The sequence below is a fragment of the Symphalangus syndactylus genome, chromosome 22 (assembly GCF_028878055.3).
Source record: "Symphalangus syndactylus isolate Jambi chromosome 22, NHGRI_mSymSyn1-v2.1_pri, whole genome shotgun sequence".
In the NCBI taxonomy this organism is placed as follows: domain Eukaryota; kingdom Metazoa; phylum Chordata; class Mammalia; order Primates; family Hylobatidae; genus Symphalangus; species Symphalangus syndactylus.
The window spans coordinates 72,749,491-72,767,056 of record NC_072444.2 but is presented as its reverse complement, the minus strand read 5'-3'; the positions used below and the strand labels follow the sequence as shown (position 1 = coordinate 72,767,056).

Below are 17,566 nucleotides of genomic sequence, written 5' to 3'. Positions count from 1 at the left end.
GCTGCCAGAATCAAGGGACATGTCCCCTTATAAGTCACCACATACAGAGAGGCCCAAAGATATGGCTTCCTGCCAGGTATTTATAGTGCTACCAGTTCAGATGAAGTTTACCAATTAGGGGTTATTTCTACCATAAGCAATGTTGTCTATTAACCTAGTTGACATACTACCCTTATCAGATTACCAAGGAAACAGAGCTAGAGTTAAAAGAAGGTCAAATTCTCATGCTGAAGGAAAAGAGTTTGTTAAAACTTTTGCCCACACAGGGCAATATACTTTCTTATAGCACTGGTAAGAGTTGAGGTAAGAATGACCATTCAGTTACTATGAGATGTTAGAAGCCAGCTTAGGCGATAGGGAGGGTAGGAAGAGAATAGGAGGCTGGAGATAATGTAAGACAAGGGAAATGAATCGAAGAAAATTTTCTTGTAACTCTGAACAATATCTTATTCCTACTTGTTTTAATTCTAGGTAGCAGTTTAATAAAAATAGATCTAAATGTATTGTTTTTGTTCTGTAAGCAAGTAGAGTGAGGTCCTAGACTATTTTATTTAAATAATTCATCTAGAATGAATCTATAAAATACAGATTTACCTGTTGAGCCTTAGAGGTATCAGAACTTAAGAAAATTTTATGTCTTGGCAAATAAAATGTTTATTAAAATCTTAAAGTTTTGTTTAGCTCGCTCTATGTCTAATGATAATTTGTAAAGAAAATCAATTATGACAAAAATATCTTAGTTATTATTGTCACTAACAATTGCTGAGTGGCTGTTAACTGGAGTTCAAAATGGTTCTTTGATGTAGATACATTTAAAGATCATAGACATTTCAATGTCTAATATAGTGTGTGGTTCAGAGTGGGTGCTTAATAGAACTACTGAATTGATGAACATTCAGAGACTGTACTTTTGCATTCTGTTTTGCACAGCTATTACCTACATAACCAAAACTTTTATCAACATCAATTAGTGTTTCTTAGCATTAACCAGAATAGACATAGCTAACCTTAAATGTACACTCAGTTCAACAAATACTTACTGAATACCTCTATGTGCCATGCTCTGTGGTAGGTACTGGGAACATCACTTTTGCTTTCCAGGTGTTCTCTCAAAATTCTAATACAATGACAGAGAGTACAAAATTGGATGGGTGCACTGAAGAATGAGAAAAGAAGTCTTTCTGACAGGATGTCTAGGCCAAATCTTAAGTTAGAATGAGACAAACGCAGGTAAATGAAGTACATTCTGCATTGAAGAAAGAGCTTGAGCAAAGGTGTTGAGGTGAAAAAAACATGGTAGCTGGGCACAGGGGCTCTTGCTTGTAATCCCAGCACTTTGGGAGGCCGAGGCAGGTGGAGTGCCTGAGCTCAGGAGTTCAAGACCAGGCTAGGCAACATGGTGAAAACCCATCTCTGTTAAAATACAAAAAATTAGCCGGGCATGGTGGCATGCGCCTATAATCCCAGCTATTCGGGAGGCTGAGACAGGAAAAACTGGGAGGTAGAGGTTGCAGTGAGCTGAGATTATGCCATTGCACTCCAGCCTGGGTGACGCAGAGAGACTCTGTCTCAACAAAAAAAAAAAAAAAAGAAAAGAAAAAAATGGTATATGTGGGAGATCTAAATACAGTTTAGTATTGCTGAAGAAAACACTAAATACTATAGTGAGGAAGTAAGAAAAAATGAGGCTTCATCAGGAGATAAAAAATATTTACCTAGTAAAACAATGGTATACATTTATTATTGATTGATTGATTGACTGAGACAGGGTCTTGCTTTGTCACCCAGGCTGGATTTGGAGTGTAGTGGTGTGATCTCAGCTCACTAGAACCTCTGCCTCCTGGGCTCAAGGGATCCTCCCACCTCAGCCTCCCAAGTAGCTGCGATGACAGGCGCACAAGACCATGCTCAGCTCATTTTTTTAAAAAAATTTTTGGAGACGTGAAGTCTCACTATAATATTGCCCAGGCTTGTCTTGATCCTCCTGCCTTTGCCTCCTTAAGTGCTGGGATTACAGGTGGAAGCCACCGTGCCTGGCCCAGCAATGGCATTTAAAATTAATGCTTATAAATCTACCCAGTGAAAATAATGCTAGAAATGTCCCTTGTTTCCTCCTCCACCCAAAACTTTAACAATAGCATAAGCTTAATTTTGGAACATACAAATTACAGATATGTCTTATTAACTACACATCAATTAAATGCTGAGTTCATCTTTTTAGCTTTGTTTTGTATACATTCCAGGCAATGAACATAAATAATCTTCCTACCTTTAAGAAAGTTCACATAAGGTTCAGAGTTTAGTGTTTTCTACGGAAAAGTCTGTAATTCACAGAATATCAAACTTCAGCAATTTATTTTGTGATGTTCCTACTCCCCACTTTCCATGTCATCTATGGTTTACCTGATAGGCAGTCATTAACTTCAACACATTCAACTTTGAAGCAACTCATATGATCTTTCATTGAACTATGATATCCTATATTAATTTCCTTTTCTGAGTTTGATTTTTTTGACACATTTTGTTGAATGATGATTTCAAATGCTCATAATACTGCCTCTGAGCTGTTACTGTTAAACGAAATAGTCTGGTTTCCTCCACATGACAGAGCATGCTTACAAGCTAGGAGAACACAGAAGCATCTCACAAACTCATGGGTTTGCTCTCCTAACTGAACCTATGGTTCACACAGGTCTACTGGTCCAGCCTCCTCCAATCTTAAAGCTGATCTCACAAAATATTCCTCCCCCTCCTACCTTAACAACACTGGAAAATACCAGGCTATTTGAAGTCAGGAGAGGCTCATCACAAAGACTGAAAAAAGATCTGCTAGGTCCCTCTTGATGCATGGTCCAGAGAAAACCAGAAATGGTTTGCCTTTCCCTCTTTCCCTGAGTACTACCCAAGCAGGTTGGGCTTACATATTTAAGACTGTGGATAAAGTCAGCAGCTCTCAAACCCCTAGTCTTCCTTTTAGAAAGTGGTAATTCTAAATTTATTATCTCCGGATGCTGGCTGTTCAACTCCCTCTCTATCAGATTCCAAAGCAGGGAAGAATCTCCCCTGACTACTGGTATATGGGGCCTGAAAGAAGTAGGACACAAGCAGGAACCATAATTTTAGGAAGTGACTGTAATACATAATTTCAGCTCTCAGGTATGTTATCAGAAATACATTAATATAAAAGTAGTGGGCTACATATAAGAAAGAACGGTCAAGATTGTAATTATTCTGTTTTTCATACATCAATTACTAAAGAAATAAAAGAAGGAAAGAAGAAAGGTAAGGAAGAAAAAAGTAAGAAACAATGAAGGGGAAGAAAATGAGCCAATATAAAGCCTCCAATTATTTTTCAGGAAGTTATCTTAAAGTTATTGCTCCTTTAATTTGTTTGTCACTTGAGTAAGAGAAGATTGATTTCAGGTGTAAGGATTGATGGGCCCTAGGCAAAATAATTAATAGCTGAGAATAGGCACGGTTGGGGCTGGGAGAATCGGTTTGCCTCAAAGAAAGGTATCTAGCAGCCAAAGTAGAGTATCCAAGGGGTTATGAAGAATATAGCTTTGATCCAGGCTACTACCAGTTTCCAGATAATCTCATCTGGTAGAAGGCACACTATGGAAAGAATCTTTGTGTAGTGGCGGTACTTCAAGGCAGCTGGTGGGGGCCGGGCGCGGTGGCTCATGCCTGTGGTCCCAGCACTTTGGGAGGCCGAGGCGGGGGGATCACGAGGTCAGGAGATCGAGACCATCCTGGCTAACACGGAGAAACTCCGTCTCTACTAAAAATACAAAAAAATTAGCCGGGCGTGGTGGCAGGCACCTGTGGTCTCAGCTACTAGGGAGGCTGAGGCGGGAGAATGGCATGAACCCGGGAGGCGGAGCTTGCAGTGAGCCGAGATCGCACCACTGCACTCCAGCCTGGGCGACAGAACGAGACTCCGTCTCAAAAACAGAAAAAAAAAAAGAAAAAAAAGACAGCTGGTGGAAATAGTATGTTTCCTTGAGATTCACCCTATATATGAAAGAGCAAGAGCATAAAGACTCCCTGCTTGGGTGTAAGAAGCTATAGTCCCACCAGAACCCAGGAAAAAAATGTTTGCTAGTATTAGACATATTATCAATCTTCAATCTGAGCAAACAGGGTGGCAATGGTAGGAGAAAACTACAGCTTGTTGGCACTTATGGACTCAATATAGGCACCTGATTACTGGACTAAAAAGACAGATTAATCCCCAAGAATTGGATTATTAAATACCTTGGCTCAGGAATAGGTTGGGTAGAGTCCATAGGTCAAAGAGCTTAGATATTGGAAAATAAGAAAGCAGCAATATTACAACAGGTATATTAACAGGCTTTTCAGGACGTGTAAATTGTACAGTGGTGGGAAAGGCCACCAATAGAGAGGCCATTAAGATCTCCACTTAAAAAAATAAATAAATGAGCCCTTGTTCACATAGGCAGTGTCATCCAAAATATGCATAGCACAGGAGTCAGCAAACTAAGACCTGCTGCCTGTTTTTGTATTTAAAAAAAAAAGTTTTCTTGGAAAATAGCAATGCTCATTCATTTATGTATTGTCAATGGCTGATTTTGCACTAAAAAAAGCAGAGTTGAGCCAGGTTCCTAAGGCAAAAATATTTACTATCTGGCCCTTTACAGAAAAAGTGTGCTGACCCCTGCATTAGAGTAATACAATCGGGAAAGAATCCTAACGATCCCCAACTTCTATCCCTGCCATTTATTTTATTTCAATTTCTCGCATCAATTAAAATTTGGATGTTTTTCAAAAGCAAAATTTATACTAAAATGAAGACAATAAATGAGTTAAGATCCTGAAATCTCAGGCAAGACAAATTCAAAACTAATAACTTATATTGTGATGAAGCCGCATTGGTACTCAACCCACCCACAACTCCTAAAGGAAATTATAAAAGTAACACGTACCTCAACTTTATTGAAAAACATTTGTAGTTTTTCTTTATTAATTAGTACTCAAGAGGAGATGTCATTATTAGCAATGTTTTTATTTGAATACTAAAACATAAAGTGGTTAAGTGAACTGTTTAACAAACTGGGTCATAGATCTCAAGGAATCTGCAAATATGTACTGAGAAATTTTGGCATTCTCCAATTTGTAATTATTTTTCATCTTGGTTGTACCTTATTGTGTTAATGAGGATGGTGGTTACAGCTATGTAAGAAATATAAGTAACTGCATTTATATTTGGTTAATACCACTATATACATTTAAGAAACTTTCTAGAAAAATCGTGTGATTTTTCTTACTTTTAGAGTTGTAAATACAGCAGTAAAATCTGAGAAATCCATATAAGAGTATGTTGGCAAAGAAAAGAGAAATAACATCCAAAGAATCATACCACCATGGTTAATGAAACTCAGGAGTGATTTTATGATTCAAATACTATTAATTATTAAAACTTCCTAAACCAAAGTTCAAACAAGATATTTAATCATCTGTAACAGTAATCACACATATGCCAAAAAAAATTCAGAAAACGTTATTTACTTGAAGTTAAAACAAAATGACTTTAGCAAATTTTTTACATTACACTGAGCTTGTAGAATATAAACAGTTAAGTGCTTATCATGCTTAAGTTGTCAAATATAATACATAAAATTACATACATTATAAAAGCATGTTAAGCAACTTCATTTGTACTATTATAATATTGTATATTATTATACTATTACAAACTTTATACATTTATTAATTTACATTTTGAATAAAGACCATAACTGTTTTGAAAGTAGAAACCTTGTAGTTTTTTACTTTTTACAAATTAAGATTCTAGGGATTACTGTCAAACTTTAGTATGTTGCAGTTTTCCTCTGACAGGAAAAAAAAGCTAAAATGATACATGTATATACATACATGTATGTATATCCATATTGTTACACGTATTCATCTTAAGATTAAGATGGCAACAGAAAGAGAATTAGTTCAGCAATTCTATAATAATTCTGCTTTCAATCTAATATGTAAACAAAATGGGGAAATATTTTCAGACATTATGACAATGCAATGTTACTATGCATACTATAAAATACATCCTTACATATTTATGAATAAAAAATTAAGCCCTCTAGAGATGTAAAAAAAAGTACATGAATATATATTTTACTCAAACAAAAGGAAATAAAAATGGAAAAAAAAACCCATGGGAAATATTTAAAATCCTGAGGACCTGAAAAAATTAAAATTAAAGATTTTAAAGAGGAGAAAATCTAAAGCTTTCAATGATACAGTCTAGACATTCGATATACTGCCAGCTAGGATATATAAATCAACTTCACTTTTCTTAAAAATTATGTTTATGATATGAATCAACAGCTTTAAAAGTTTTCATAGACTGATTCAAGAATTTCATTTTCAAGAATTCTAGTCTTTGGAAATAAAGATGTTGACAAAGTATTACACACACAGACACACAGACACACACACACACTCACTGCTGTAATATAATAATGAAATACTGTAAACAACCTAAGGCCCAACATTAAGGGAATGGCTAATTATGATGTACACATATAAAGGAATATTACATTTGACAATTTTTAATAATATGAAAATATATTTATGATATGATAGATTTCCCCTTTTCAATGAGTAAGAAAAACTAGATGCACAATATGATGTCAATTATGTAGGGGGGAAGAGTTGGGGGAAGGGTAGAGGAAAGACAAAGAAATGTGCCAAACTCTTCTAATTTTAAATACTTCCTAGATTTGCTAAAGTAAGCATGAAGTGGACTTAAAAAGAGAAACACTAAAAGAAAAAAAGAAATGACCATTGAGCGACTGATCATTTGAATGCTATTACCAATTACTTATAATTATGATAATCTTATCTATCAGTGAGACTTAACATCACGACCAGGAAAGCAGGGTTATGACAAAGGGGAAGAACACTTTGTAAAGGAGTAACGATCAAAATAAAATCCTCTTTGATTATAAACTCAGAAAAATAAAAAATCAGTAATAATTATTAGTATTTGACTTTTAAATACCTTGACAAAATTAAACCGCAAAAACTATTTCAAAAATGAGTCATTCTGGGATTGGGAAAACTTTTTACAATGGAGAAGAAAATGTATGAGAAAGAATATGAAGAATAAAACAAGGGATAAATAGCATCAGCACCAGAATTAGTCCTATCTAACTTTTTAACAATCTTACTGGAAACATATAAAGGCTCTTTGGTTAGCCAATGAACAGATAGTGAAATGGTCAGGCAATGAGATAAACAGCAGAATTATCTCTAATTCTGTTGATAAACAGCAGAAATACCTGTGTGAAGAATGGTAAAAATCGTAGATATGATTTGACTAAAGTAAAGGCATTAGGGAGAAATGGCAAAAATATATTTATAGAACAAAATAATCATACCCTTTCAATCACTGTTAAAAAAAAAAGGAAACTTGAAAGTAATTGCTTTTTCCATTTTGCCTGTGAAGTCTTCTGTTTAATTGTGTAACAAAATTCTGGGCATTCTTAAGAATACTAAGAACAAGTAAATATCTTTTAAGTTTAAAAATGTCACTATATTTTGGAATATGTGAGAGAAGTCCATGCCTCAGTTAGGTCCTGAAATAATCAGTTTACAGTGTATACAACATGAAAGCAGACAAATACCATTAACCTTCACTACTGTGGTAAGGAAACATATGGTGAAAATTTATCAAGTGTCACAAGAATGAATGATCAAATTCGTTTTTTTTTTTTTTACAAAACATATAATTAAAAGATATATAAAGTATGCCTCTCCAGTGAGACTTTTCTTTTTTTTTTTTTTTTACTTTGAGACAGGGTCTCACTCTGTCATCCAGGCTGGAGTGCAATGGGTGTGTTCAAAGCTCATTGCAGCCTTGACCTCACAGGCTCAAGCAATCCTCCCACCATGGCCTCCCAAATATCTGGGACTATAGGCCTGCACCACCATGCCTGGCTTTTTTTTTGCACTTTTTGTAGAGACAGGGTTTCCCTATGTTGCCGACGGTGCTCGCGAAGTATACTCAAGCCATCCACCTGCTTCGGCCTCCTAAAATGCTGGGATTACAGGCATAAGCCACCGTGCCTGCCTCCAGTGAGATATTTTTAAGGCACGGCTCCACGCATTTGAAGCTTCCAAACACCCAAAAGAATCTCACCAGTCATCAATAACCAAGATCCTCCCTGATCCTGTGCTAGAGAAATCCTTAAAGGAACTAGAAGAATCTCTTTTGACTTTTTTTTTTTTTTTTTTTTTTTTGAGACGGAGTCTCGCTCTGTCACCCAGGCTGGAGTGCAGTGGCGCAATCTCGGCTCCCTGCAAGCTCCACCTCCCGGGTTCACACCATTCTCCTGCCTCAGCCTCCCAAGTAGCTGGGACTACAGGCGCCCGCCACCACGCCTGGCTAATTTTTTGTAATTTTAGTAGAGACGGGGTTTCATCGTGTTAGCCAGGATGGTCTAGATCTCCTGACCTCGTGATCTGCCCGCCTCGGCCTCCCAAAGTGCTGGGATTACAGGCATGAGTCACCGCGCCCGGCCTCCTTTGACGTTTCTTAATTGAAAAGTAATTTTTAAATGTATTTACATTCAGTTTATTAAATAACATTTTAATTATGCTACTATATTTACATAGCTAACTTAACAGTAAATTTCCGCTAAACTAAGGCATTAAGGTAAAATTGTTTTACTGTGTACAAACTTAACAGTAACGGTAACCCCAATAGGACAGGAAAGTTCTTTACGGGTTACCAGTACTAAATTACCAAGTGTGTATATTTATTGTATATGTAGAAACTAAGTAGAAAACTTTTTTTTTAATTGTCAGAACCAGCTTTCACACATTTGAAAATATTTTCATATTAAAAAAGGCCTTGCCAACTCTTCAGTTAAATATTTATAAATGATGTTAGACTATATGCAAACTACAGAAATAGATACATGACTTTTTATACAAGCAAATAATATCACAATAAACAATTTATACAAAGTACTTGCCAGTGTTCTTCATCTAGAAGTCTTTGTTCTGTTGTTGCCTCTAAAATATCAGCAACATCACAAAGGTACACATGCAAGTAAGTAGTTATTGTAAAAAAACTATATGCAAGCTTTTCATTGATTTACTCACTTATCCATCAAATACACATCATAAAACACTTTCATTGTGTTCCAATGATAATTTACAAGCTCAGATGGCCAAAAGAAGTTCTGACCAATCTCATATAAGGCCACTATGTTCTTCTGGAATGCCATGTTTAATACGCAAAAAAAATGCATTCTGGCAGGAAGTGTTTAAATTAGTAATTCAAGCATACTTTTTGCTTAACAGACATTTTTTAAGCAAATCTTTTAAAGTCAGACAGAATTAAATAATAAAATCTATTTGAGGAAACTTCAAGCACTTTTTCTGTCCTACATAGTAGTTAAACGATAATGGAAAAATATGTTAGGAGATAGAATCAAACTTTATAACACTTTGCTCAATTATTTTTAATGAAGTCATTAAAGAGAAATGACAGTGGAGAATATTAAGTAGTAAACAACTAAGAGCCTCAGAAAACCTCTTTTTTAAAAAAAGCATTTGCAATGCAAATAAATAAAAGCAATCTGGAAAGCCAAAAAAAAATTCACCTATTAGGGCATGTTAAGCCACCCATGGTCTAAACTTCCTTCTTAATAAAATCCCAAATACTGAAAAAAACCAACAGAAAAAAAATTTAAGTACAAAGCGATGAGATAGGTTTGAATTCTGGCTCTTCCCACTTACCAGCTAAGGAATATTGAACAATCAATTTAACATTTCAGTACTTGATTCATTATCTGGAAAAGATGGACATTACTTAATTTGTAGGGTTTCTGTGAGTATCCAAGTAATAGTACCAGGGGAAAGTATTCATTGAAAGTTTAAATGCTACAGAAATGTAATACATATTATAAGGAGAAAGTAAGGGCAAGGGGAAATACAAAGAAAACAATGCAGACCCCAAATGAAGTAAAGGGTAGGGAGGTGAGAAATTTTGAAAAATAGCAATATAAAATCAGTATTCATTGTGAAGTTTAAAGTATTGAAATGTACAGGGTAAAAAACATCATTCTTGATGTAATGTCTTCTGGAATAAACTATGAAGATTGTAATGTCTTCTTGATGTAATGTCTTCTGGAATAAACATTGAAGATTTTAATATCTGTTCTTTAACATCAATAAACTTGAACCAGATTTACACTAGTGCTTATTGCATGACCCAGAAAACAAAAGCAAACAAATTACAAAGCAGCAATAAAACAACAACAACTCAGTAAGTTTTTAGAATCTAACTTTATTTTTTTTAACTAGGAAAAGAATTTTGTGGACATTCTCTTCATGCAGCTGCTAAACTTTAAGATCTCAGATTCAAGGGAAGAAACCTAAGTAATGAGAGTACTGCAAATTCATTTGGTTAAATTACAAACCCTAAAGCATATTGTTGTGGGGTTTTCTAGCACATTGAATTTAAAATTGGAAAAAATTTATCCTAGTATTGCAGTATGGGTTTCTAAGAATTATAATCTTTCTACTAATTAAGTAACAACGTCTTCATACAGTCCACATTCCATGACCACAATGCCATTAAATGTACATAGAAATCAATAACAAAAAAAGATATCCTCACAGGCTTGGGGCAAAAACACTTCTAAAAAACTCAGGAGTCACTGAAAAAAAAAATCACAATAGAAATTAGAAGACACTTATAAAAAAATAACAAAAACCTTACATAACAAAGCCTGTGAAATATAGCTAAAGCAGTACTTAAAGGATAATTAATGGCCGTAAGTACTTAAAGTTTGAAAAGATAAAAGGCTGAAAATTAATGAGAAAGTATATAAATTTAAAAGTTAAAAGTCAGCAGAATACATAATGAATAAAGCAAAATTAAAATGTAGAAGGCAGAAAAGACAGTTACAAAAATAAATGAAATAGTAAATAGCACACAATAGAAAATATCAGTGATATAAAAAACTGGTTCCTTTTCAAAAAGATTAATAAAATTGCTAATCTTATCACAGGGTTATTCAAGAACAAGAGAAGCATAAATAAAAATATTAAATATTTAAAATGAAACAACAAATAATGCATACATTAAACAGATAAGAGAATATTAAGAACTTCATGCCAATGAATGTGAAAACACAGATGACTTAGATGAATTCACAGAAAAATACAATGTATTATCTAAAGAATAAACTGAGACTCTAAACAATCTTTTGACAACTAAAAAAAAAATTATATCAAAAGTTAAAAATGCTCTCACACACACAAAAAGCAACCTTAATAGGTTATAGATGAATTTCACTATGCATTCAAGAAACACAATTCTAATCTTAAAACTTCCAGAGAATAGAAAAAAGGTATGAACTCAACTCATTTTTTAAAAAGGGTAATTACAGCCCAATCTCACTTCCTAAACAGAAATGCAAAATGCCAAAACTAAACATTTTTAAACTAATCCAGAAAGTATAAAAAAGATAACATGACAAAGTCTGTTTTGGTTAAGTTTAGGAAATCATATAAATATAATTCACTACATTAACAGATTAAAAAAGAAAAAACTATACAGTCATCATCTCAATAAACACATTTAATAAATCTCAATATTTGTGCGTGATATAAACTTTTATACAAAAATTAGAACTTTCTAAATATAATAAAAGGCATCCACAAGAAAAAAAGAGTAATAATTAAAGGTAACACCTGGAATGCATTCTTTTTATGATTGGCAACATTACAAGAAAATGCTCATTATCAGCACTGTAGATTCTAGCCCACAAAAAGCCAAAAGAAGAAATAAAAGGCATAAGGTTTGGAAAAGAACAAACAAAAGCATTATTATTTGCTGAGAACGATCATCTCTTTTAAAAATACCCAAGAATCCACAAATACGTTATCAGATTTAAAAAGAATGTTTAGTAAGCTCTCTAAACAAATATATAAAAAAAAAAGTACAAAAGACAACTGCATTTCTTTATATAAGCAAGAGGTAGAAAATGAATTTTAAAGTACCAAGAGTACACATAAGAAAGTTACAGGGAATATTTCAAAACTTTGAGAGACATTAAAGTAGAGTAAAATATAAGGAGAGGTATTCCATGGTCTTGGACATAAAATTAAATTATAATTATTAGATCAATTCCAATCAAAATCCCCACAAGATTTCTTATAGAACATGCCAAACTGATTATAAAATTTCTGACAGAGAACTATATGACATGTCTTACATTATCAACTACCAATACTTATCTAAACTTACAGCAATTAAGGGAAGATTTAGAACTACTTCACCAATGCAACACAACAGTGAGTTCAGAAGCTGACCCATACACATATGGAAATACAATTATAAGACAAACTAGACACTGAAAATCAATGGTAAAGAAAAACCTATTCAATAAACAGCCAGGCGCGGTGGCACACGACTGTAATCCCAGCACTTTGGGAGGCCGAGGCGGGCGGGTCATGAGGTCTGGAGATCGAGACCATCCTGGATAACACAGTGAAACCCCACCTCTACTAAAAATACAAAAAATTAGCCGAGCGTGGTGGCACGTGCATGTAGTCCCAGCTACTCAGAAGGCTGAGGCAGGAGAATCTCTTGAACCCGGGAGGCGGAGCTTGCAGGGAGCAGAGATCGCACCACTGCACTCCTGCACTCCAGCCTGGACGACAGAGCGAGACTCTGTCTCAAAAAAAAAAAAAAAAGAAAAGAAAAAAAGAAAAACCTATTCAACAAGTAATGAAGGGATTGTTAATCAAAGAAGGCAAAAATAATTAGATCCCTATCCCAAACCCTGAATGGAAATTTAATCAAGGTGCAGATGGGTATAAAGACCTAAATGTGAAAGATAAAGCTTTAAAACTTAAACAGACAAAAAAGAATTCTAGGAGACTTTCTTAAACACAACACATGCACACACACAAAAAAAACAAGATAATTTCTACTAAGTTAAAATTAACTATTTCTATTTATCAAAGACAACACAAATCACAAATTTGGAGAAGATATTTGCAACACACTTAAGAAGCAGATCAGTATCAGAACATAAAAAGAATCCCTAAGAATCTAAAGTAGAATCATGAGTGCATCATACACATATAAAAATATATTTATCTCATTAGCAACTGGGGAAATGTAAATTAAAATTATAAGATGCCATTTCACATCCATCACATGGCAAAATTTAAATCTAAAATGAGGGACACAAAAGCCAGGGACAGAGAAACAGCAACACAATGGAAACTCTCATACTCTGATGGTGGGAATATAATATTGACACAATAATTTTGGAAAACAGTGAATTTATCCTATAAAGTTGAACATAAGCATACACTGTGATCTTGCAATTCCACCTAAACATACCCAAGGGTAGTGTTTCTCAAAGTATCCATTGTGAGCAAACTCTTGTTTTTCTTTCTTTCTAATCTTTTGCTAATTAATACTTATGTAAAATACAATGAAAATGAATTACTAAATTCTAAAATACTAAATTTCTAAAATGACTGCAAAAGTGATCATGTACTTCGATGTTGCAGCAACGTGAAATTGCCATAAGCTTTCCTAAAAAGTCTCAATATTTGTACTTATTTTGTTGCAGACCAGTGACAGCTTACGGATCACCACTGTGATTCATGGGACACATTTTAGAAAGTATTGTGCTAGAGCAGTGTTATCCAAAGAACTTACTGTGATAAAAGAAATGTTCTATATCTGCGTTGTCCTCTATGTCCACTGTCATATGTGGGCTGTTAAGCACAAATAAAAGAGATGAATAACTAACTTTTAAAATTTCATTTAAATCAAATAAAATTTAAATGTAAGTCATGATGTATGGCTAGTGGCTACTGTTGTAGTAGTGTAGCCTCAGAGTAATTCTTGAACATATGCACCAAGAGAATTTATACATAATCAAAGAAGTTCATTGGATCACGCTGGGCACAGTGGCTTATGTCTGTAATCCCAGCACTTTGGGAGGCCATGGCAGGAGGATCGCCTTGAGCTTAGGAGTTTGAGACCAGCCTGGGCAACATAGGGAGGCCTTGCCTCTACAAAAACTAAAAATAAGCCAGGTGTAGTGGCGCCCACCTGTAGTCCCAGCTACTCAGCAGGCTGAGGTGGGAGAATCACTTGAGCCCAGGAGATCGAGGCTGCAGTGAGCTGTGATTGTGCCACTGCACTCTGGCCAGGATGAGAAAGCAAAACCCTGTCACAGAAAAAAAAAAAAAAAAAGAAAGAAAGAAAGAAAGATAAAAAGATACAAAGAAAAAAAGAAAGAGAAAAGCAAAAAACTTCATTGGATCAGTATTCCTAACAGCAAACAAATAAACTTGAAATAACTCAAATACCCATCACTAGTAGGATGGATAAATAAATTATAATACATTTAAATAGAATGCTTCAAATCAATGAACATGAGCAAACTATAGCTACACACACCAACACCAACATATGTATGAATCTCAAATAATATAATACTGGGTGATATAAGCCAGAGGATGCATACAGTGTAAGTCCTTTTGTATAAATTTTATAACCAGGCCAAACTAAATATACTGTTAAAGATAAATAGACTATATAACTATTTTTTAAAAAGCAAGAGATGATTAAACCCAAAATTCACATTACTAGTTACCTCTGGGAGGAGTCAAGCAGATAGGACAAGAGAGCAACACAGAATAATAAAATGTTTATATTCTCATTATTACGGTATTATAGGTTCATAGATATTTATTTTATTATTAAGCTTCAACATTTACCATGTTGTGTATTTTATTTTGTATTAAATGTTAGGCAATAACAATTTTTAAATGTAAATGCTAAAGTATTTTATAAAAACAGTGATACTGAGACACAATTGTTATGAAAGAAAAGTGCATCATATAATGAAAAACGGGTCAATTCAATAAGAAGATATAACAGTTATCAACATATGTGCACCTAACAATACAGCCCCAAAATACATAAAGCAAAAACTCAAAGAATTGCAGGGGAAATAGACAGTTGGCATCTTCAACACTACACTTTTGATAATGAACATACAAATCTAAATAGAAGATGAGCAAGGAAATAGAAGGCTTGAACAATCCTAGAAACTAATAGACATCTATAGGAGACTCCACCCCAAGTAGCAGAATACACATTGTCTCTGTTTTTTTTTTTTTTTTTTTTGAGACGAACTCTCGGTCTGTCGCCCAGGTTGGAGTACAGTAATGCGATATTGGCTCACTGCAACCTCTGCCTCCTGGACTCAAGTGACAAAATACACATTCTTCTAAAGTAAATACACAGCATTTTCCAGGATAAGTCACATGTTTATGGTATAGAAAACAAACACCAATATATTTTTTAAAGTTTGAAACCAAACAAAGTGGGTTTATCAGACTATATGGAATGAAATGAGAATTTAATAGAAGAAAATTTGGAAAATTCATGAATATGTGGAAATTCAACAACATACTCCTAAATAATCAATAGGTCAAAGAACAAATCAGAAGGAAAGTTAGATATACTTTGAGATAAATTAAGATGAAAACATAACATATGAAAACTTATAGTATGCAGAAAAAGCGGTGCTAAGCGGGAAATTTATAGCTGTAAATGCCCACAATAAAAAAGATCTCTGCTGGGCATGGTGTCTCAGGCCTGTAACACCAGCACTTTGGGAGGCCAAGGCAGGTGGATCACCTGAGATCGAGAGTTCGAGACCAGCCTGACCAACATGGAGAAAGCCCGTCTCTACTGAAAATACAAAATTAGCTGGGTGTGGTGGCACATGACTGTAATCCCAGTGACTCAGGAGGCTGAGGCAGGGGAATTGCTTGAACCGGGGAGGCAGAGGTTGCAGTAAGCCAAGATTGCACCATTGCACTCCAGCCTGGGTTACAAGAGTGAGACTCCATCTCAAAAAAAAAAAAAAATCTCAATAACAGTCTTATACCATAAGAAAATAAACATTACAACAGAGGTAACAAAACTGAGGCTAGAACAAAAGAGAAAAATAAACCCACAAAAGCAAAAGTTTGTTCTTTAAAATAATCAACAAAATTTACAAACCTTTAGCTAGACTACCCAAGAAAAAAAAGAGAGAAGGGTAAAATTAGGAATCATAATGAGAATGTCACTACTGACCTTATAGAAATAAAAAGCCCAGGACTAGATGGCTTCACTGGCGAATTCTACCATTCAAGGAAAATTAATGTCAATCCTTATCAAGCTCTTTAAAAAAACAGAAGAGGAAAGAATACTCCTTAACTCACACTGTAAGACCAGCATATCTTGACACAAAAGCCAAAGAAATCCCAAGAAAACTATAGATCAACAGCTCTTATAAATATAAATTCAAGGCCGGGCACGGTGGCTCATGCTTGTAATCCCAGCACTTTGGGAGGCCGAGGCGGGCGGATCACGAGGTCAGGAGATCGAGACCACGGTGAAACCCCGTCTCTACTAAAAAATACAAAAAAAATTAGCCGGGCGTGGTGGTGGGCGCCTGTAGTCCCAGCTACTCGGAGAGGCTGAGGCAGGAGAATGGCGTGAACCCGGGAGGCGGAGCTTGCAGTGAGCCGAGATCGCGCCACTGCACTCCAGCCTGGGCGACAGAGCGAGACTCCGTCTCAAAAAAATAAATAAATAAAAATAAATAAATAAATAAATATAAATTCAAGAATGCTCAACAAAACACTATAATCTAGAAGAATTATTATATCATAATTAAATGATTATATTAAACCATATGATCATCTCAACAAATGCAGAAAAAGCATATGACAAAATACAACATCCTTTCATGACAACACACACACACACACACACACACACACACTCAACAAACAGAACAGAAGGAAATTTCCTCAGCCTGACAGAACATCTGTGAAAACCTCAAAACTAACATAATGGTAAGACAGTAAAAGCTTTCCCATAAGTAATCAGGAACAAGAAAAGGATGTCTGCTCACACCTCTTCTATTCAATATGGTACTAAGCATTCCAGCCAGGGAAACTGGGCAAAAAAAAAAAAAAAGAAAAACAGAAATGAAAAGACATCCAGATTAGAAGTAAAACTATTTCTATTTGCAGATGACATAATCTTATGTATAAAAAAACCTGGAAGAATCCACTAAAATATTTTAGAGCTAAAAAGGTCTGCAAAGATGCAGAATACAAAATTAATATGCAAAAGTAGTTGTATTTCTAAAAACTAGCAATGAAGAAACCAAAAATGAAATTAAGAAAACAATTCTGTTTACAATAGCATTAAATGGAATAAAAGACTTAATAAATTTAGCCAAGAAGTGTAAGACTTGTCCACTGAAAACTACAAAACACTGTTTAAAAAATTAAAGGAAATGTACAGAAATGAAAAGACATACTGTTCATGGATTGGAAGAGTTACTACTGTTAAGATGGCAATAATTCCCAAACTGATCCACAGACTTAATACAATCTCCTACTAAAATTTCAACAGTCTATTTTTCATTTTCAGAAAGGGACAAGCTGATTTTAAAATTCGTATGAAAATATAAGGAAC

At 34.7% G+C, this 17,566-nt stretch overlaps 1 protein-coding gene across 4 annotated transcripts in view; it reads right to left on the bottom strand.

Annotated features, from left to right (window-relative positions):
- MBD5 (methyl-CpG binding domain protein 5) overlaps nt 1-17,566 on the bottom strand; it is a 476,246-nt gene that overhangs the window by 428,805 nt on the left and 29,875 nt on the right. For 3 of the 4 annotated variants that reach the window (XM_055260943.2, XM_055260945.2, XM_055260946.2), the window contains exon 2: nt 13,727-13,785. The exons of the other annotated variant lie outside the window; for it this stretch is intronic. The gene's annotated coding sequence lies outside the window, so the exon portion shown is untranslated. The remainder of the gene's footprint in view (nt 1-13,726; nt 13,786-17,566) is intronic. 4 annotated transcript variants of the gene reach the window in all.